The sequence below is a fragment of the Macaca nemestrina genome, chromosome 7, assembly GCF_043159975.1.
Source record: "Macaca nemestrina isolate mMacNem1 chromosome 7, mMacNem.hap1, whole genome shotgun sequence".
Taxonomy (NCBI): Eukaryota; Metazoa; Chordata; class Mammalia; order Primates; family Cercopithecidae; genus Macaca; species Macaca nemestrina.
Window position 1 is genome coordinate 123,184,789 of NC_092131.1, and position 21,053 is coordinate 123,205,841.

General features: G+C 54.8%; 1 protein-coding gene across 7 annotated transcripts in view; it reads left to right on the plus strand.

Moving 5' to 3' along the window:
- Positions 1-21,053, plus strand: part of LOC105491027 (leucine rich repeat and Ig domain containing 1) — a 203,854-nt gene that overhangs the window by 14,388 nt on the left and 168,413 nt on the right. For 4 of the 7 annotated variants that reach the window (XM_071100861.1, XM_071100865.1, XM_024795812.2 and 1 more), the window contains exon 2: positions 8,973-9,087. The exons of 1 other annotated variant lie outside the window; for it this stretch is intronic. The gene's annotated coding sequence lies outside the window, so the exon portion shown is untranslated. Of the gene's footprint in view, positions 1-8,972; positions 9,088-20,567; positions 20,918-21,053 lie in introns of those variants that run through there. 2 more of the 7 variants (XM_071100864.1, XM_071100867.1) reach the window with 1 other exon arrangement.

The window sequence follows — 21,053 nt, forward strand, 5'->3', positions numbered from 1 at the left end:
GGGGCAGTTGGGGGGCCCACTGAGGCCATGTGGCCTGGGCTTGGCTGCCAGCCCTGCTCAGCCCTCCCATCCAGTCCCTGGCCTTCCTTGGCCCCAGGCTCATAATGAACCCTTTCACTTCTGTCATCTCTATGGTCACTATAACGTGAGAGGTGGTAACTGCAGTACCCAGGAGGGACCTGGGACTCTGCAGGCTCACTTAGCAGTGTGGGACAGCCCAGGCAGCCATTAGCCTGATGCAGCTGGGAAGCAGGAGGACGAAAGAAGGGGGCCTCAGGCCGCTGCTGGGTGGGTGGACTGCACAGACCCCTCAGCCCTCCAGCCTGGAGCCAGGCCCAGGCCAGCTGCACCCCTGCACATCCTTGCACAGACTCAGATAGACTCACATGAACCACCTTGTCTAGCACCGGGGGTAAAATGGAGAAACTGAGACCGAGAGTCTGAGAATGAGACTCAGGGTTGCCGCTCGCTCACTCTGACCTCTGCCCATCCAGCCTGTGCTCTTGCTCTTCCTGATGGGGAGCTCACCCCTTACCCAGACAGCTTGCCTGCCTTGGATAGCTCCCTTCCCTCTCTGGCCATCAACTGCTAGTGACTCACCCAGGGATCCTGGCTTGGGGCCCGGGGCCACAGGACTTGCCCTAGTCCCTGCCCCCAGCACCCCCTCCTGATGTGTGGCACATATCATGCCCCGAGTCTGCGTTCCTATGGGGGTGAGCCTTGCCCTGTTCCTGCCTGGTGCTTCTGGATCTTTGGGCTGGGGGCCCCTGGAGGAATCTGATGAAAGCCATGGCACTGTGTTAGAGACAGGGGCCCAGCTACTCCTGCGTGCATATTGTCATAGCCAGTTTTGTGCAGTTTTGGGGCTCACAGACCTCTGTAGTCCTCCCTTCCTGGGAACCCTGGTTGGGAACTCCTGCTTTACTCATTCCCCAGGTGACATGATTCATATCACCTGTTGTGCTACCTAGGATGAGATGCTAGGTGTCCCAGCACCCAGGCCACACCCTTTCTGCTCTATCCTGCTGCCTTAAGAAGGTCCCACTGTGTGTGGCTTAGGGGCTGAGAGCTGTGTGTATTAGGCTGTTCTTGTGTTGCTATAAAGAAATTCCTGAGACTGGGTAATTTATAAGGAAAAGAGGTTTAATTGGCTCATGGATCTGCAGGCTGTACTGGAAGCATGGTGGCAACATCTGCTCGGCTTCTGGGGAGGCCTCGGGAGCTTTTACTCATGGCAGAAGGTGAAGTGGGAGCAGGCACTTCACAGGGTGAAAGTAGGAGTGAGAGAGATGGGGAGTGCCACACATTCTCAAACGGCCACATCTCAGATCTATTGAGAACTTACTATCACGAGGACAGCACCAAGTCATGAGGGATCCACCCCTATGACCCAGCCACCTCCCTCTAGGCCCCATCTCCAACACTGGGGGTTACCTTTCACCATGAGATTTGGAGGGGCCATCCAAACTATATCACTGTGAGAACCCATTCATTCATTCTATAAACGTGGTTTTTTTCTCCAGGTTTTTTGTTTGTTTGTTTTGTTTGGAGATGGGGTCTTGCTCTGGCCCAGGCTGGAGTGCAGCAGTGTGGTCTTAGCTCACTGCCGCTTCAAACTCCTGGGCTCAAGCGATCCTGCCACCTCAGCCTCCTGAGTAGCTGGGACTAGAGGTGTGTGCCACCACTCCTGGCTCAGTCTATAACATTTGTGCCTGATGCCTCCTCTGTGCTAGGCCTAGGCTGGGTTTTAGGGTACAGAGAAGAACAAGACCCATCCCCTACCCCTGGGGAAGCCAGACCTGTCAGCAGTCACAGCTTAGGGGATGAGGGTGGGACAGAGGTGAGCACAGGGTGGGTGTACCAGAGGGGCTTCACCCCAGCCCTGTAGGGAGAAGCTTGTTAGAGGACAGTGGGAACTGGTCAGGGAAGGCAGGCATCCCCCGGGGGAACAGAAGGTGCAAAGGTTTGCAGGCTCAGTTCTGTTGAGGAAGACAGGAGGCCCAATCTGATTGGAGGATAGTATTGGGAGGCACCGGGGTCAGGTGTGAAGCTGAAGGCCACTTGGGGATGGGTCCCAGGGGGCCTGACGGGCCCAGTAAGGAGTATGGGCAGGGAGCAGTAGGGAGCCATAGAAGGGTGTGGAGCAGGCAGCCATGTGGTTGGATCTGCATTTTGGAGTGCTCTGCTCCCCTGGCAGCTGCAGATGGAACATGGGTGAGTGTGGAGGTGAGAACAGGAGACCACCAGGAAGCTGTGTTATTTGCAGCTCGGACCCAGGTAGAGAGTGTCATTCACCACTCATCAGGAGGAGTTTGCTTGTCCCCGTAGCCCCTGCCTCCTGGAGGCAGGTGGAACACGAGCTGTGCAAACAAACGTTCAAGGGAAGGGGGCCTTCTGGAACTGGAGGGGGCCTTGTACTCCTTCTGGGCAGTTTTCTCTGCATTTTTGATTGACTCACAAGTGGGAGGGGTATTTCCAGAATGGCCTGATCTCTGCAGTTTGCCACCTGCTCCTGGCCCCTCTGCAGGCCTGCTGGCTGCCTATACCTCCTAACATACACACAAACATACACGCACACCTTGGGGAACACCCGGGGGCACAGGACACACCACACACACACTATGCACACTTATACATGGGTCTGCTGTGTTCCTCTCCCTCCAAACACACACATGCTTTCCCTTTGCTGTCATCTCCGAGAGTGACAACACACATACACATAGACTGATTCTAGATTACAGACATGCCTCTATACCACTTGGAGCCCACACACCCTCCAGAGTTCACCTCCGCAGACCCACATGTGCCCTCTGTCTGTGAGCACCGCATACCTGCATGCCCCAGCCACCTCCACGCGCCCCATTGGCTCATCTCCCCACTCTCTGTACATAGAGGGAGAAACACACCCCAGCTTCTCCCTCTTTCCCTCCCTCTCTCTCTCCCTCCCTGCAGCGCTGGAGCCTTGAAGCCCACCCTTTCCTGGAGTTTTCTGCAAAGGCCCTGTCTATGTTCCCTTTACCCCAAGGGCTGTCCTCAGCCCCAGTTCTGGATTCCCCAGGACTGTGATCATCTCAGGGTTTTCTGAACACCTAGAGAAACCCCTGACCCTCGCCTGGGACTGTGTGGGTCTATTAGGTGTGGGTCCACAGCCTAATACACACCCTCCTCAGCATGGAGCCATGCAGAGGAGCTACAGGCCCTGGCTGCCGGTGTACCTTGAGCAACCTTCTGCCCCTTTGGACCTTGGCCTGGGGGAGCATAGGCATAGGTTCCACAGTCTCCAGCTGAGGTTCTCAAACTGGTCCTAGAGCCCTAGTGTTTCCAGAAGGGGCCTCGGGGATACGAGGGTGGGGCTGGGGCTGGATGGGGCTGAGTGGATGGGTGTTGGTCCCCTCCCACTTCAACCAGCCCTGCTTAGATCTGCATTTCCTATTGGGGTCTGAGAAGGATTAAAAAAACCCATTAACTCTTTATTGATTTTGTTTGTCTGATTACAATAGAAGACCCAACAATACATTTGTGGAAAACAGAGGCCATGAAAGCCCCCTTGTCCTACCGCTGGGAGGTGATTGCTGTAAATCCTGGAGTATTGTCCTCCAGCCTTTTGGGGCATATAGCAACAAATCATTAATTACAGAAATGGGCTTATGCTGAAATAGCATTTTACAGCTTGATTTTTTCTGTATTGTTATACATAGACGTGCCTCATTCTGTCAGATGGCTGCAGCGTGTTCCATAGCGTGGACATGCCATATTTTATTTGAACTTTCCCTTATTGATAAACGTTTAGGCCATTTCGAATTTCTTTTTCAGTCTTAGCAGCAGTGTTTCCATGAGCATCCTTGAGCATGTATATGTGAGTGCTTGTGCTATTATTTTATGGGAGAGGCTCCTGGAAGTGGAATTACTAGGTTGTGGATTGTGTGGGTTAAAATGTTAACCAATATTGCCAAATTACTCTTCCAAATGTTGGGCCAATTCCTCCTCCCTCCAATGGTCTGGGAGTGCTCATTTTCCCACATCCTTGCCAGCACTGCTTGTTATCAATCATTTAAATTTTTCCCAATCTGATAGGCAAGAAATGGTAGCATGTCGCTTTCATTTGCATTTCCCTGGTTGCTAGTGAGATAGAACATCTTTTCATGCATTTATTGGCCAATTTAGTTCCTCCTCTGCAGATTTCTAATTCACTGCCAATTTTTCTCTTCTTTTGTCTTTTTTCTTATTGATTTGTAGGGGCTCTTTGCATATTAGTGATATTTTCTTCCATTGTCTCATTTGCCTTTTAACTTTGTTTATGTGTCTTTTGCCGTACGGATGTTTTACACATTTATGTACAGTGGTTGGATTTGTTGAAATTTCACTTTATGGCTTCTGGATTTAATGTCTGGCATAGAAATGCTTCCCCCACTGCATCAGATTTCATTTCAAATAAGAATTTTATTGCTGAAATATCTTTGCAAAGCCCTGGTTTGTAGGCTCCTTCCCAGCTGTGTGTCTGTTCCTCTCGGCAGCTGCAGGCCTGGCTCTTGGGGAGGGGAGGGTGGCCCTATCCGTCCATCCATCTTCAGCTCTCTACTCTCCCTTTGTCCGGCTTTGGGGTCACTGCTGCTCTGTCTCTCTCAGAGCCTCTGTCTCTCGTATGCTCTGTCCCCATTCCTCTGTCTCTGCTGTTTTCCCTTCCCCAGTTGGTTTCCTATCAGGCAGCAGTAACTAGGGACGTGAGGTGGCAGTGGTGGCAGCCCTTAGTGGGTTGGGGACAGGATGGCAGCTGTCATGGAATGTGCCCCCCTTGCCCTCCACCTGCCAGCCTAGCCCCAAGTCATGTGGGCTGGCAGGGGAAGCCCTGGCCTGGTTCTCTCTCTGGAAGAGACTCTTCCTGCCAGAGCCCAAGGGAGGGCCCTGAGCCAATCCTAATCCCTCCTCCATCAGGAAGCCTTCCAAGACAGCTTCTTCTCCCTTCCCACAGCTGTGGACCTGGCCCTCCCGTCTTTCCTTGCTGGTCTTTCCCCGTCCTGCGTTCTCAGTGCTGAGCTCCCCGGAGTCCACCTGGCCACCTCTTAGGGCCTTGGTTTCCACCTGTGTAACATAGGTCCTGGGCGGCTGTCGCAGCCACTGGGAGACATGGCACACACAGAACTGGTGGGTCTTCCAAGCCAAACTCTGAAAGGTATTCCGTCTTACTCTCTCCATACAGCCCCATCCCCCCACCAAAAAAAAAACAAAAAACAACAAAAAAAAAAACCAGCAAAAATCACAGGAGAGAGCTTGCATGCTGCTGACAAAGAGACAGGGACTTGTACTCCTTCCGTCAGGATGGTGGCCAGCGGGGCCACCCCAGGTGCAGTGTCATGCCTGGCTCATGGGAGGTACCCAGGAAAGAGAGAGAGAAAGGGCAAGGACCTAATGAACAATGTGGGAGCTGCTGAGGCTGGGGAGGAGGAGGGAAGTCTGGGGCCCACATTCTTTGAGTTACTTCTGGCTAGCAAGGCACTTTCCTCATAGTCCCTCATTCCTGGGGCCTGGGGTGCTAATGAGAAATACCCCCCCTTTACCTCCTGGAGGTGTGGGCCCCAGGTGGACTGTAGGGGGGCCTTGGGCTAGGGGAGCAGCTGGGAGAAAAGTTGGGGAAACTCAGAGGTCTCTTAGAAGCATGGCTCAGAAGTGCATAACCTAAAACTCTGAGGGACCCTTCCCCGGGCTCCTGCAGTCCCTGGCCTTCTGGCCTGGCACCCACCCTCTGATCATGATGGTCTGTCTCCTCTGAGCAGGAGCAGCATCCTTTATATCTCCCTGTTCCACTGACCAAGCGCATGGTACATACTTAACAGAAGTAGAATGAATTAATGAGGGAATAGCTAGGGGTATTGATCAGAGGGCTCAGGTCTGGTCAAGAGGAGACCTGGGCTCTGGGCTTGGCTTTTTGGTTGACTTTCTGTGTGACCCTGACCCTGGTTGGACCTCAGTCCCCCCATCTGTACAGTGGGCATGGGCCTCTCAAGCTCTGTGATTGTGCTCCATGTTGTCCAGAGCAGGCACAGGCCTACATGACATACACACTCAGCACACATGCCAGGGCCCTGCTTTCTGATCAGTGTTTGCTGAGTGTGTGCTGGGTGTCAGCCCCGCTCAGTGCTGAACCCTTTGTCAGAGTCCTTGGATAGCTGTTTCTGTGGAGGTCTCACATTCTCCAGGGCATTTGTTCATTCTGCTGAACACACAGGCTACACAGGCTGAGAGCTCCCTGGGCTCCACTGAGGTGGCAAGGAGCCAAGAGGGCGGGTAGGAGGCCCCCAACCTTGGCTGCAGCCCCCTCCACCCTCCTTGGCTGTGAGGCCTGCAGCTGGGCTTTCATGTCTTTCTTGGGACCTGGCACTCCAGCAGACCTCGTGTCCAGGAGAGTGCCCGGCTCCCACTGCATCTCCTCCCCTGCCCCAAATCATTGTCATGCTCTGCCTGTGGTCCCATTTCCATAGCAACTCCTTGTGATGCCACAGAGGAGAGTGGGAGCTTTAGGAAGGTTTGGAAGATTTGGGGGGAAGGGAGCGGGAGGCCCATTCATTGTCTTGGAGTGTGGCAGCTGGGGGCCCGGAATGGCACTGTGGGGATGGCTTACCCTGCCAGCTCAGGTGGAGCTGGGCTCAGGGCTGCCAGCCAGGTGGTCTGGAGGCCTTCCAGGGACAGGGCTGCCCGGGTTGGCCTGGGCCTGCTTGGCTCTTGCCAGTCTATCGGGATCCAGCTCGGGAGGCTGCTGACAGCGCCCCTGTCTGGCTAGACCTGGCTTGGGGTACGTGGGCCTGAGGAGCTGCCCAGGCTCTGCTACCCCTCTGTCCCAGGCTGGCACCGCTATGTTCTGTCCTGTCCTCCAGAATCAGCAACCAGTGGGAGGTGCACGCAGGGCTGGCTGGCAACAGGGGCCTAGTTTGGGGCTGGTGAACTGTGGGGCTGGGCAGGCCTCTCTTCCCTGGTCTGGGCTGCTTCATGGCTCTGTTGTCAGGATTGGAAAGCCAAAGTGGGCCCTGGAGCCTGCTCAGCACCCATTTCTCTGCCTCCTTGGAGAAGTCTGCAGCCCATAATATAGGAAGACCCTAGCCTCAAAGCATCTCCTACATCTTCACCTACCACGCGGCTAGAAATTCCAGCATTTGTATCTTAGATTTGATAGAATGTTAATTCTGGGAGGGACCCTGAGGGCTTTTCCATCTTCTGCCCACATTATAGCAGTCATTTGGAGCCCCATCTGCCCATCCTTCCATCAATCCCATCCAGAAGGCCTTGTAAATGACCCTGGGGACCTAGGCCAGCGCTGGATGGCACCCAACAGGGAATGGAGCAGAAAGGAGGGGCTGGCCTGGCCCTCCAGGGCAGGTGGAAGCTGCTTGCCCTCTCAAGGGCTGCCGGGAGCCAGGTGCTGGGTTCGATGCCAGCTTCCTGAGCTTCCCTTTCACCATCACGGTTGAAGCCACCCCTGGGCACCACCTGCACTCGTGTTTTCTTAATCCTTGTCTTCGTATTGACTTATGTTTGAAGGTGGATTACCATGATGCTCCCCAAGCACACATCCAGGAAATCACACCTGTGATGTGCCTGTCATTTTTTTTTTCCAATACACAGAAAGAGAAACACGTAACTATGAAAATGAAAACATTTGTCTGCACACCACGAAATCCCCTTGTGCACTCCCAGAAGCATGTGTCTCCTACTTTGGGAAACACAGATCTGATTGAAACCTCTCTGCAGCAGCTCAGAAAGAGATTTGGGACTTCATCTGAGAGGTGGAGGAAACTGAGGTACAGAGGAAGAAGCTTTGCCCAGAGCCACCTGGCCAGGTAGAGGGAGAGCTAAGAGTTAACCCGCCTCCTTGGACTTTGAGCTGAGGTTATGTCCTGCACTCTAGAGGCCTCAGAGCCTTGCCAAGGAGCCAGAACTTCCTAGCACCCTCCCTTACTCACAGAGGACGGAGCGTCTGGTCTAGAGGAACCCTTGGAGAATACATGATGAAGAAATAAAGCAGGGTGGCTGGGCATGATTGGCTCTGCCGATAATCCCAGCACTGTGGGAGGTCGAGGTGGAAGGACTGCTTGAGGCCAGGAGTTTGAGACCAGCTTGGGCAACATCGTTTACAAAAAAATTTAAAAATTAGCTGGGCGTGGTGATACACACACCTGTAGTCCCAGCTCCTTGGTAGGCTGAGGTGGGAGGATCGCTTGAGCCCAGGAGTTTGGGCTACAGTGTACTATGATGGCACCACTGCACTCCAGCCTGGGTGGCAGAGCAAGACTCTGCCTCTTAAAAAAAAAAAAAAAAAAAGGCAGGAAAGGCTGGGGAATGGGAGGGTGAGTAGGTGGGGGTTGGGAAGTTGAGGCTCAGGCCCAGGGAGAGGCACCCCGGTGCTGCTGCCCATCATCCCCTCTCAGGGGTCAGACTGCGGCCTGCCTCCTGTGGCCTAGTTGGGGAGGAAGGCAGGCAGTGGCATTGGCTGGACACCTACTGTGAGCCAGGCCATGTGTCCCTTCTCTCTTTCTATCTTCCCAGCAGTCCTGGCAGGAGAGATGGTATCTCCCTTTTATGGATAAGAGAAGTGGCTTTCCCAGGGCCACAGAGCCGGTTGGTGGGAGAGGCGTAGTCAGACTCTAGCCTGCCTGGGGCCACAAACCCTGCCCTTCCCAGAGCCCTGCCTGCCCCCAGCTAGTGTCATGAGTGTGTGTATGTGTGCACGCACACATGCACGCATGTGCATGCACAATTGACAACACATCTATGTGTGTAAGCATGAGTTTGCCAGTGAATGAGAGTACATGTGTGAGTGTGTGCAAGTGTGTGTGTGTCAGAGAGAGTGTGTGGGGGATGTATGAGTTTTTAATGGCTCAGCCAGGCGGGATCAGACCCCATTTGCAGGCGTGGCCCCCACTGCACCATGACCACCTGCTGCCCTGCTCTAGCTGACAGCCACCTCTTCTTTCTCCGCACAGCCTCTGGCAGCCACAGGCCCTGAGGCTCCAGTGCCCAGAGGCAGAGAGGGCAACTGAGTCCAGCCCAGGCTGAGCCCCGCCCAACTGTGCTCCCCAGACACCCACCCAACCCGAGGTAAGACGCCACTCTGGGCAGCGGGGCATGGAGGGTGCGGGGTCTGTAGGGGAGGCTGTCATGGGGCCCTCTTTCTGGGGCTTTCCCCATCTCTCCCCCACCACATGCAGCCATGCTCAGGAGGTTGCTGTGGCGGTGCCACTTGCCACCAGCCCTTGCTGTAGCAGGGCTCCGGCAGGCAGCTTGGAAGCCTGGGGCGTTCTTCCCAGCAACTGGGTTTCATGGACAGTTCCGGCTAATGGGTTCCCACGTGGCATGGGAGGTCTCTGAGGGCAGGCTGCAGGGCTCTGTCCTTGGTCCTGTCACATTGTTGACCAAATGTGTGCCTGACTTCAGGTCGGGAGGGAGCCAGAAGACGTGGACTGAGACAATCCGGGTCCAAGGAACTGTCAAGAGGCGGACATTGGCTTTAATGTGTGGAGTTTAACAGGGTTCCGCACCAGAGACAGCGCGCGGGTCCAGACGCCTTCAGGGCAGGATGAGGCTTAGACCCCAGGTGTGTTTGTGCGACAAGCACTGGCAGCCAGGTGACCTTGGTTCTCTGTGAACAGAGCAGATGGGTTCTTGAACTGTATCACGAGGAGTAGGATCCCCAGAATGTGGGAGGTAACAGGTCCTTTCACTTCATGGTCCATGTGAGGGGTTGTGGAGAAATGACAGCGTGTCCCAGAGAAGTGGGAGATGGGGAAGGAGGGGGACCTGGGTTACTGCCTGGCTTGACCCCTGACTTGCTCATGACCTTGGACAAGTCACCTCTACTCCATATCTGGGCCAGTCCCCTGTTCTTGACAGGCCTCTGTCACCCATGAGAGGGCTGCAGAGGGACTTTGCTAAACAGAGGGAACAGTAGGGTGGGCTTGGGGCAGCAGGCTGGCCTGGCGTATTGTCCTTATTTTTCAGAGGAAGAAGCCTGGCGGCAGGCCTGGACTCCCTTCTCCTGAGGGATCGGGTGACGGTTGTGTGTGGCTGAGGCTCAGCCAGCCCTGTCCTCACACTAGGAAGCTGGTGGGAGCAGAGGCCTGGATTTCCTTCCCAGGCACTAGACCTTGCTTGGAAGCCCAATTAGCACCATCAAAATATTTCTGCTTTGGGAAGCTGAGGCGGGCAGATCACAAGGTCAGGAGACTGAGACCATCCTGGCTCACATGGTGAAACCCCATCTCTACTAAAAAAAAATACAAAAAATTAGCGAGGCATGGTGGCAGGCACCTGTAGTCCCAGCTACTCGGGAGGCTGAAGCAGGAGAATGGCGTGAACCCGGGAGGCAGAGCTGGCAGTGAGCCAAGATCACACTCCAGCCTGAGCAACAGAGCAAGACTCAAAAAAAAAAAAAAGATATATATATATTTCTGCTAATTAGTTGGCTCTGGGTAGAATGAGCAACTAATTAGCCCCTCCAGTTTAACCTGTAATTGCTGCTGGGAGATGGGTGAGAGGGTAGGGTCAGAGCTGTCTGTGCAGCAACCGGCGTGACAGGGGCAGGGGGCAGGGGCGTGAGCAGCCTCCCCACTGCTCAGGCAGACGGCAGCACCCACAGGCACCACAGCCCGGGGGCATGGGGAGTTCAGTGGGCAGGGAGATGCAGGTGGGAACTGATGCAGGGCAGGAGGGCCACAGTCAGCTGGGGGTCTGGCAGGGATTGTTGGAACAGGTGACACCTGGGCTAAGCCTTGAAGTCTGTAAGGTGCTTTTCAAGCATTTTATTTTTCTGGTTATAAAAAAAGTAATGTGTGTTCTCTATAGAAAAGTGTGAGCGATGGGTGTTTAGCCCGTCAGTCTTCTACAAAACATGTATTTATGACATAATTGGGATCAAGCTGTACTTACTATTTTCTAACTTGCCTTTTGCACTTAATCCCATACCAAGATCATTTTCCTATCATTCAATACGTTTCTATAATGTGATTTTTAATGGCAGTGTAATGTTTCAGCCTGCGTGTACCATAGTGTGTTTAGCCAATTCTCTGTTGTGTATTTTGGTGGTTTCTGATGTTCTGTCATTATAAATAATGCCTGAATGAAGGAAGTCATGGATGTAGGGTTGTGATGGGCAGGGAAGGTTTAGGGTGGCCGGGTAGGTCCAGCCTGAGCAAAGGTGCAGTGGCAGGGGAGTTTGGAATGTGTCTGGGGAGTGGCGGAGCCAGAAGGGGCCAGGGCTGGCATGGAGCACTGGAGGCTTGCACCGGAGGCTGAGGAATTGGAGCTTCACTCAGCAAAGCTCTAAGTTCTTGGAGAAAGCTCAGGTTTGTCCTTGCTGCCCTGCTTCCATTGCTGTCTCCCTCGGTGCTCCAGTGATTGGAGGGGAGGAAGCAGGGTGCTGTGTGTTTGGGAGGAAAGGGCAGGCAAAGCTGGGATCCCAGATGACCTCTCCCTCACTGGTGGGATCCGTGGTGTTTAAACCAGGCCCCTCTGCTCTGTGGGGAGCCTTGCCCAGGTCTCCTCCTGCCAGGCAGGAGGGATGCAGGCACCAGCTCTGAACACTTACAGACTCCTGGGTCAGCACAGCTGGTCAGACCAGCCTCTCCTTCATCCCCTCACTGGGCGGAGGCTTATGACAGGGACCCTGGAGGGCCAGGGAGGAGGCTGGAGGTGGTTTGTCGTCTCTTCCAGGAAGCTTCCCTGATCTCTGCGTGGAGCTATGGGCCCCTCCCTAGTGCCGCCCTCCCTGTGCACATCTGTTGGCCCCGGCACTTCTGTCATGCTGGGTTGGGATCACCCATGGGTGTGGGCCTATTTCTCCCAAGGATGAATGTGCAGTGGTTTGTTCATCCTTCCTTCAGCCCATACTCAGTGCCTGCTACACATGAGGCATTGTTCTATGTGCCCAGCACGGCATCCATGGGTGAATAGGTTAGACCATGGCATTGCCCTCATAGAGCCTAAATTGTAACAGAGTAGACAGAAGAAACCAGATAAGTCAATCCATAATATAAGATTAGGGAGTAATAAATGCCACAGAGAAAAATAAGGTTGGAAAAGGGGGCAGGCATGAAATGGGAGCCCTTCTGTGGAGCATGGTCAGGAAAGGCCTCTCGGATGAGGGGCCATTTCAGCAGAGGCCTGAGGAGAGGGAGCAGGCCCTATGGAGCTCTGGATGGGCTTTGAGCTGGGACAAGCATAGAGGCCCTCACAGCTGGGCAGCCCTTGAGGAAGAGGGGCTGAGCAGGGCCCGGAGTTACAGAGTGATGCCTACTGCAGAAAGGACTGTAGGGTGGGTGGGCAAGAGTAGAAGCTGGTAAGCCAGTGGGAGACCCCGGCATCAGTCCAGACTAGAGATGGTGGGGCTGGGCCTGGGCGGGAGGAGGGCTTGTGTTTGGAGACTTTGAAGGGGTTGCTGAAGGATGAGCTGTGGACTGGGAGAGGGCCAGCCTGGGAACGGGGTGGGCACTGGAGCCTTGGCCTGAGCCGAGGAACAGGGGTTGAGGGTGGGTTTGGAGGGAAAAGCAAGATCCTGCTTGCAAGTGTTTGAGGTGCCGGCATCGTGTGGGGAGGCTACACAGACAGTAAAGCCTGCAGCTGTGGGAAGAGCTGGGCTGGAGAGGCAGTTGTGGGGGGAGTCAGTATCTGGGTGGTTTCTGGAGCCTCTGAGCCTGGACAAGATGATGGAGAGGAGAAATCTGGGCCTCATTGCTTGGGGTGAATCCAGCCCTGGGGAGCTCCCTGCTTATGGGTGGGCTGTTACTCTAGCTTTGCAGACAAGGTCCCCAGATTTACCAGCCTGGAGAAACTGCTACCAGCTCACCCTCCCAGCTGCTCCTCCCAAGTGGCCTAATGGCTGGCACCATCATTCTGTAATGCTTGTCAGGGCTGCTGTCGGCAGGAAGTGTGGGGCTGATACTAGGCCTAATCCTCTCACCCTTTTCTCTTGCAAGGGACTCTTAACTGGTGAGTCTGGAGCAGCCCAGGCCCTTCTGAGCCCTACTAGTGGTCACTACTACAGGCCTTCCTCCAGGTCATGTTCCCCCTCAAGAACCTTCAGGGGCTCCCTGTTGTTTAAGGTTGACATGCAGACTCCTTCTCCTGCTTGTAGAAGGCCTTTCATTGTCTCCCTCAAGCCCATACTTTCTTCCCCGCCCTTCTTTCCAACAGGCTACTCTCCTCCATCCCCCACACACCACGCTCAGCCTCACCTTCCATGTAGAATGCTTTCTTAACCACCAGCAAATCCCACATTTTCCAGAATGTGTTCCCTGACCCCCCGCTTCCCTCGGCCTCTTTGCATGTCCACATGTGCCTTTTACCTGTTTCCCCAGGCCTCATGGCTTGTGGTGAGCTATCCTGTCAGGTCACCCAACTCATCAATGTCATGATCCTCAGCTTGTCTTCCTCTTTGCCGTCCTCATCCTCTTGTCCCTCATGTCTGCCATCTACATGCTGCCCTGCCCTCAAGTACTGTTGTCAAAGCTCTTCCCAAACAGAATCCCATTCAAACCACGGTGCTTTGTGGGCCAGGGCGCCCAAGCCTGGCTCTGCATCAGGACCACCCAGGGACGTTATTAGAGACAGGAATCATCTGGGGTCCACCCAGACCGTCTGATCCAGGGTTGCTGGGAGAACCCAGGAATCTGCCTGGTTCACAAGCCCCACAGCCACCTTTTGATGGTCAGCCAGGTTGGGACCCATTGGCCCAACCCAAGCTCATGATGAGGGAGTAGAGGTATCCCTGAGACCATGGTCCTCTGACCTTTACTTGCACACCTTCAGGGACAGGGACCTCACTCTCTCCAGGGCAGCTCAGGCCCTGGAGGCAGCTCTTATATGGCTCCTCTTTATACTGGCTGAGCTGAATCTGCCTCCCTGAAGTCTCCATGGCTGGCTCTAGGGTCCACATGGGACAGGAGCTATGTTTGGCATCTAGAAGCTCTCCTTTTCTACCCCGCCAAACCCAGCGGGGGCCCAGCATGTGGTGGGGATTTGGGCAATGTCTGTGGCTTGGTGGATGGATAGAGGACCTGCCTCCCTCCACACCTGCCTTCCTGGGGCCTCCCCAGGGCATTGTTCTCTTCTGTTCCTCCTTAGTCTTCTCTTAAAGAAGCGAACTCACAGAGCAGTGCAGGACTCAGAAGACCCTCTTCCCCTACCCTCAGGCCCTGGCTGGGGCCACACCACCCAGACTTCCAGCTTCTAGAAATGTGAGACGATCCATTTCTGTTTAAGCCACCCAGTTTATGGTACTTAGCTATAGCGGCCTGGCAAAGGTGTTTCAGGGGCCAGGCACTGTGGCTCACGCCTGTAATCCTAGCACTTTAGGAGGTTGAGACGGGAGGATCACTTGAGCCCAGAAGTTTGAGACCAGCCTGGGCAACATGGCGAGACATGGTCTCTACAAAAGATACAAAAAATAGCTGGGCATGGTGGCACACACCTGTGGTCCCAGCTACTCGGGAGGCTGAGGTGGAAGGATTGCTTGAGCCTGAGAGACTGAGGCTGCAATGAGCTATGATTGAGCCACTGTACTCCAGCCTGGGTGACAGAGCAATATCCTGTCTCAAAAAAACCCCAAAGCCCCAAATCCCCGAACCCCAAGGTGTCAGCAGGGCTGGTTGCCTCCGAAGGCTGTGAAGGATGATCTGTTTCAGGCCTCTCTCCTTGGCTTGTAGATGGCTACCCCATGTCTCTTTACATGGCCATATTGCCAAATTGTTCTCCATACAATATTTAACTATTTAACCATTTGTTTATTTTTTGAGATGGAGTCTCACTCTGTCACCCAGGCTGGAGTCCAGTGGCTCTATCTCAGCTCACTGCAGCCTCTGCCTCCCGGGTTCAAGTGATTCTCATGCCTCAGCCTCCGAGTAGCTGGGGCTACAGGCATGCACCACCATACCTGGCTCAGTTTTGTATTTTTAGTAGAGATGGAGTTTCACCATATTGGCCAGGCTGGTCTTGAACTCCTGACTGCAGATGATCCACTTGCCTCAGCCTTCCAAAGTGCTGGGATTACAGGTATGAGCCACTGCGCCTGGCCAGTATTTAACAATTTAGACCGTATCTCCAAATCCCTCTTTCTTATGGGGACAATAGTCATATTGAATTAAGGGGCCACCCTACTCCAGTATGACCTCATCCTAATTAGCTAATTACATCTCAAATGACCCAATTTCCAAATAAGATCACATTCTGAGGTATTGGGGGTTAGAATTTAAGCACATCATTTTTGGAGGCACACAATTCAACCCGTAACAGCAGGCGACTAGAGCTATGATTTTCACAGCAGTGAACTGTCCCCGGCAGCCTTGGCGGTGGTAAGCATCTCATGCCATGGGTTGCACAGGAGGAGTATCGAGGCTGCCCCAAGCTGTCAGGAACATGGAGAGGAGATTCCTACCTCATGGCTAGGACCAGGGCTTCCCTGACACCAGTTTCAGCCTGGGATGTTAATCAGGGCCCAGGAACATGGTACATGGTGTGTACTGGTCGTGATCCAATCCCTGTATCCTTTGGGTGAAAGGCAGGTTCCCATCACTGGGGTAGGAGGAAGAGCCCCCTGAGCTCTGCTGCCTCTTAGCAGAGTGCCCTCGGGTAGTGGCTTTGACTTCTGGGCCTCCGTCTACCGAACTGAACTGGGGACCAGTCTGCCTGCCTGTTTTTGTCACAAGCCTATGGTTAGGCTCATAGGAGAGAATGAATAAGAAGGTACTTTGTTTTTGTTTTTTTTTCATGTATTCACTTTGCAAACAGTTATTAAGCTCAGCTGCATGCTAGGCCCTGTGCTGTCCCAGGGACACAGAGATGGTCCTGGTCCTGGCCCTCAAGGAGTGCAGAGGCCATGGGTGGGGCAGCAGGCGTAGGTGGTAGTTGAAGTTATGACCACTCTGGAGCCAGACTCCTGGGACTCAGTCGCAGCTCTGCCATGCGTCAGTGGTGTGAATTTAGACAATTTCCCTAGGGCCTCTTGGTCTCAGTCTCTTTATCAGTCGACTGAGAATAATAAGAACGTCTACCTTGCTTGGATAAAGTAGGCTGAGGCATGTAAAGGGCTTAGAGCCGTGTCTGGCACATAGTAAATGCTTGATCAATATGAGTGGCCAGTCCAGGGGAGTATGATAGAGGGCCACAGGGGGGTTATGGGGGCAATCATTGAATCATTGAATTTGGGCTCTGAGAACCTGGCAGTCATGGTGACCCAGGCAGGGCAGGGCGGGGCTGGCATTGCCTTCGTCTTTGAGCCACTTGCCGCCCTCCGCTCCAAGTGTCCCGCTGTGGGTTGGAGTGGTAAGGAGTATGGAGCAGGCATGCCCATGGGGAGAGGCAGGAGCCTCCTCATGGTGGTGCGCCGGGGGTCTGTGTGGCTCCAGGGTTCTATGCGGTGGCAAGAGGCTGCCTGTCCTGTCTCTGCCCCTGGACAGCTCCACGTCTGGGGAGGTTGGCAGCTGGTGCCTGGTGCTTGACTTTGTTAGCCTTTGCATTTAGTCTGCAGGTTCTGGGGAGAGGAGATGGTGAGGAAACAAAATTAAAATTCCTCTTTGAGAAGTTAACAACTTCCCAATTAAAGGATTCTTATTTGTGAGATGCCTTAGAGGCCTTTTCAATCAAGAGGCTCTTCTGAATAATAAAAAGGCTGAGCTGGGGTTGGAGTGGAGCCTAAGCTGCCGGCAAGGAGGTGGGGACGCTGAAGATGGGCATGCCGGCCTCGTGTGGGATGGGGTGGCAACAGAGTGGAATGCTTTTCCGCTCAGCGGTTGGCAGGGGGTTGGCATGGGGAGGGCCAAGAGGAGAGGACTATTCCCACCCCTACCCCGCACAGCCCTGAAGCCCCCTCCAGCCCCCAGCCTGAGCTGCATGCATGGGAGTCCTCCACCGGGACCCCTGTGTCCTTCTGGCCCACGCCCTGTGCTTAGCATCTGCGCACTTCCCGGAGGCTCCCTGCAGCTGTTTCTTGTCCTGCTTGGCTCTCAGTTTCATCAGTGCCTGACCACTTCCTGACACTCAGCTATCCCGGGAGCACCCTGCCAGGCTCCTCTGGCTCTTCCCCTCAAGCCAGGGTGGAGGAGGGAGCAGGTGGGAGAGGCAAATTGGGATTTGCTAAGGATGGTATGCAGCGGTGGATGCAGGCCCGACCGTGCGCTCTGGATGGGGGCAGTGTCCTCTTGGCTTCTGAGAGCCCAGCTCCCTGGTGCCCATGCCACACCTGCTGTGCTGCCCCAGCTCTCACAGGGGTGGTTTTGTTGGGTGTGTCTACCAGCCTTTCAGCCAGGCACCCCCACCCGATGTGACCTAGCTTGTTTCCTGGGAGACTCTTGGGTCTGTCCCACTTGAAGCTGAGTGTCTGCAGATGTCCCTCAAGAGGCTCAGCCTCAGGTCCTGCGGGGCTGACCAGTGTGCAGAGTGCCAGGCCCAGCTGGGTGCTTCCCATCTTCCCAGCACCTGAGAGGCAGCTGCCACTGCCATCCTTACAGAGGAGGAAGGGGAGGCTCTGTGAAGTGAGGCGACCCTTTATGCAGAGAAGGGTTCTTACTGAAAGGACTTGTCATCCTGTGTCCTCCAGGGCCCTGCAGGTCACTAAGCAAAGAGGAATTGGAGACACTGGCCAAGCCCCTCCCCTCAGTGGGCAGCCCAGGCTTTGACTCTGCCCCAATAGGGGTTGCCCTATCAGTTGCCAAGGTCATTTGAGGAGATGGTGCCAAGGGTGGCTCCTCTGTCCAGGCAGCGTGGAGGGCGGTGGGAGTGTTTGTAGCCCACACCTGCCATCCCCTCCCTCCTCTGCATGGCCTACTTTCCAGGCGCCATCGCAACCGAGGCTGTCTGTGTAAATACCCAGAACTGTGGGAGCCCAGTCCCTCTGAAAGGTCAAGTAGGCACTCCTCAGAGGCCTGGGGTTGGGGACAGGGATGGGGCCATCCAGCAGTCTGGGCCACCAGAGAGGGGAGAATGGGTCCTGCAGACCCCAGGGGTGGTGGGTGAGATGAGGCGACGTGTCCTGATTGGCTGCCCTGACCAAGTGAGAGCTGAAATAATCTGGATTCAAGTCCCAGCCCTGCCACTTACTGGGTGGCCTTGAAGAAGTGACTCAGCCTCTCTAGACCTCTTTTTCCTCCCGAGTGGCACAGTAACCTCCCTGAGGGGCGGTGAGGATCAGATGGGATGGCACAGGTGAACCTGCTGGGCCCAGGGCTGGTGGGTCTTGCACGTGGAACCTGGATTTGTGGGCTTTGTCTTAATGGCACTGTTTAGTGTTCCTGTCCCAGCCACTTCTTGGGCAAGTGGTTCCTTTCTCCTAGCCTCAGTTTCCCATATGCAGAGTGGACATAATGATATCTACCTCACAGAGGTGTTGTACTCCCTCAGTGGGATCCTCTGTACCCTTCCCCCACATCACGGAATGAGTCTGTCCTCCCTAAGTACACAGTGGGATTTGCCCGGGGTTGGCCACCACATCATGAGTAGGTGACGTGGTCCTTGCCTCTGGGTAGCAATGTGAAGTTAGAGGGATCAAGGAGAAATGCTGTGAGCCTCAGGAAAAGGAAGGAGATAAAAGCTGGGGAAGTCAGGGAGGGCTTCCTGAAGGTGTCTGGTCCTTAGAGTTCGGGAGGATTTGGGGAAGCTGGGGGTAGAAGAGAGTGACAGAGAGCGTGTGTGGTTGGGAATAATGTGAACAAAGACCAGGCAGGAGGAGCAAGCCCGGGACAGGGTGTGAGCTGTCCGAGAGCTGCTGCTGACTGGGGGTCAGAGCCCTGAGAGGTCCCAGCCCTGGAGCCCTGGTGGGGGTGGAGGACTAGGAGTTGGAGGTGGGACCACTGTCTGCTGACTAAGGGCAGGGAGACATCAAACAGCCGGGATCCTAGCACACAGCCCTACCTGGGGGCTGCAGGGAGGGGTGGGATTTAGCATAGGGTCTGTGGACAGGACTCCCCACACTCCAGGGCCTCAGGTGGCACTGTCAAGGATCTGTGTAAAGCCTGGGAAGAGGCTGGTGGCTGCTGCCCAAACTGGCAGGACCCCACCTGTGGAGATCAGCCTGTGGGCCGCCTTTGGCCAAAATGTAGGAACCAGGGACTCTGGCTGCTTGAGGGCCAAGAGAGGGAGATATGGGAGGGATCCGCAGTGAGCTGAGAGGGCTGGGAGACTCACCCTTGTGGAGCACCCACTGTGTGCCAGGCCCTGAGTCAGACTCCTCCCAACTTGGGTTTGTGTAATTTGCACGACAGCCTGGAGAGGGCGCCAGCTCTTAAACTCATTCTAAGGAGCTGGAAACCTGACTGGGAGAGGCGAACGACTGGCCTGCCCTGGCAGTGTTTCAAATCAGAACTCTACACATCATGCTTTTTCAGTGGCCCCATGCTACTCCCCAGGGCTGTGGTTTTTAGAAGTGATGACCCCAGACTTCCCTGGGCAGGCTTGGAAGAGCTATACCCAAGTACGGAGTCTTCCTTGGCTTTGCCTCTCTTAGGGAAGCTCGGAGAGGTTGAGGGTGTGACCCAATGCCACACAGCGCTGGGGTCTGCAGTCCCTGGCTCCCTGACGGGCGTGTGCCATGATCCCTTCTCCCTGGGGTCTGGTGGCCCCAGCCAAGCCCTACCAGGTCTAGGAACCCAGGGGGCCTTCCCAAATATAAGACTACTCATGCCTCTGAGCCACTGAGAGAGGCTTTAAAATCTCAGCCCCAAATTAAAGCCTATGAGCTCCTCAAAACAATGAAAAATTTCCCTAATAAAAGGAGAGGCACACTCAGGCATGTCCTAAATGAATGGAGTGACTTCAGGGATTAATTCAGGATGTATGGGAGGGCGCCCAGCCGGGAAAAGTGCGCAGTGGATATTGTAACAAATTGTTTGCTCACAAGAGGAATAATTCTTAATGTGCACTGGCTGCAAGGGGAAGCTACCTTGGCTGCCTGCAGCACGATCCCTCATCAGCCGGGAGCTGGGCAGGGTCTCTGCTAAGGCAGCCTTACCTCTAAGCCTCTGGGCCTTCAGTGACAGCCTTCCAACCTCACAAACTGGCCTGAGTGGGCCCTGAATGTGTCCTTAGAGCCCCACAGCCTCCTGAGTTCTGCTCTCTCCTGCTGGCTCTGTGCCTTTGGCTAGGGCGGGGAAGGTGCTGGCTGGAGGGCAATTCCTCCTCCTTTGCTATGCAAACCAACTCTTCCTGTTGGGACCTCCTGGAGACCCCGGCCTGCCAGTCCCCCCAACCTCAGACCACCCAAAGGAGGCTCCTAACAGATTGTCTCTCAGCATGCCTCAGTGTACCTGTCCCAGGCCTGGGCAGCTGCCTCCTTCCCAGTTCCCTTGCCTCGGGGATGAGTGGGGTGGGGGCAGCACCATCCTCCCTGGCCAGCCCTCCCAGCTTCCTAGTGTCTGTGTGCCAAACCTGGGGGAAAGGCGAGGCAAAGTCAGGCTGCACTCAGGAACATAAATGAACACCACTGAGGTGCAAACGGAGAAAGGCTTCCTGTATCCCACCTCCCACTCCCGGCTGGAGTGGGTCCAGCACAGAGAGAAAAAAGCACTGGCTCCTGAGTCAGGCGAGCCTGGATTTGGGTCTAGCTTCCCTGCTTTCTGACTCTGGGACTCCAGGCAACTCCCACAATCTCTCCAGCTTCTTCCTCTGTAAGAGATGGGATTAGTTTTAGCAGCAGCAGCAGCAGCACCTCACAGTTTTGAGATACAGTCTCATCCATCTACACAGCAGTCCTAGAAGTTGGGACCTGGGATTATCCCCATTAAACGGACGAAGAGACCGGTCTCAGAGAGGTGAAGCTCTCTGCTTCCTTGTAGCTGCTTCATGAAGTTGTTTAGAGAAAAGGGCCCTGCTTATAGATGCTTCTCCATGAACGTCGGCCCCACCTGCTCCCTTTCCTGAGCGGAAGAGGTACTGAGGCCCTACCAAGGTAGGGGCAGGAGACTTTGGGCACGGGGACCCTGATCCTTCTCACCTCTCCCGTCTGGCTTGGAGCCAGCCTGCCCTTTCATTCACTCCTTCATTCACCCGATCATCAAGTGCTGATGAAACACATACGAAGCGCG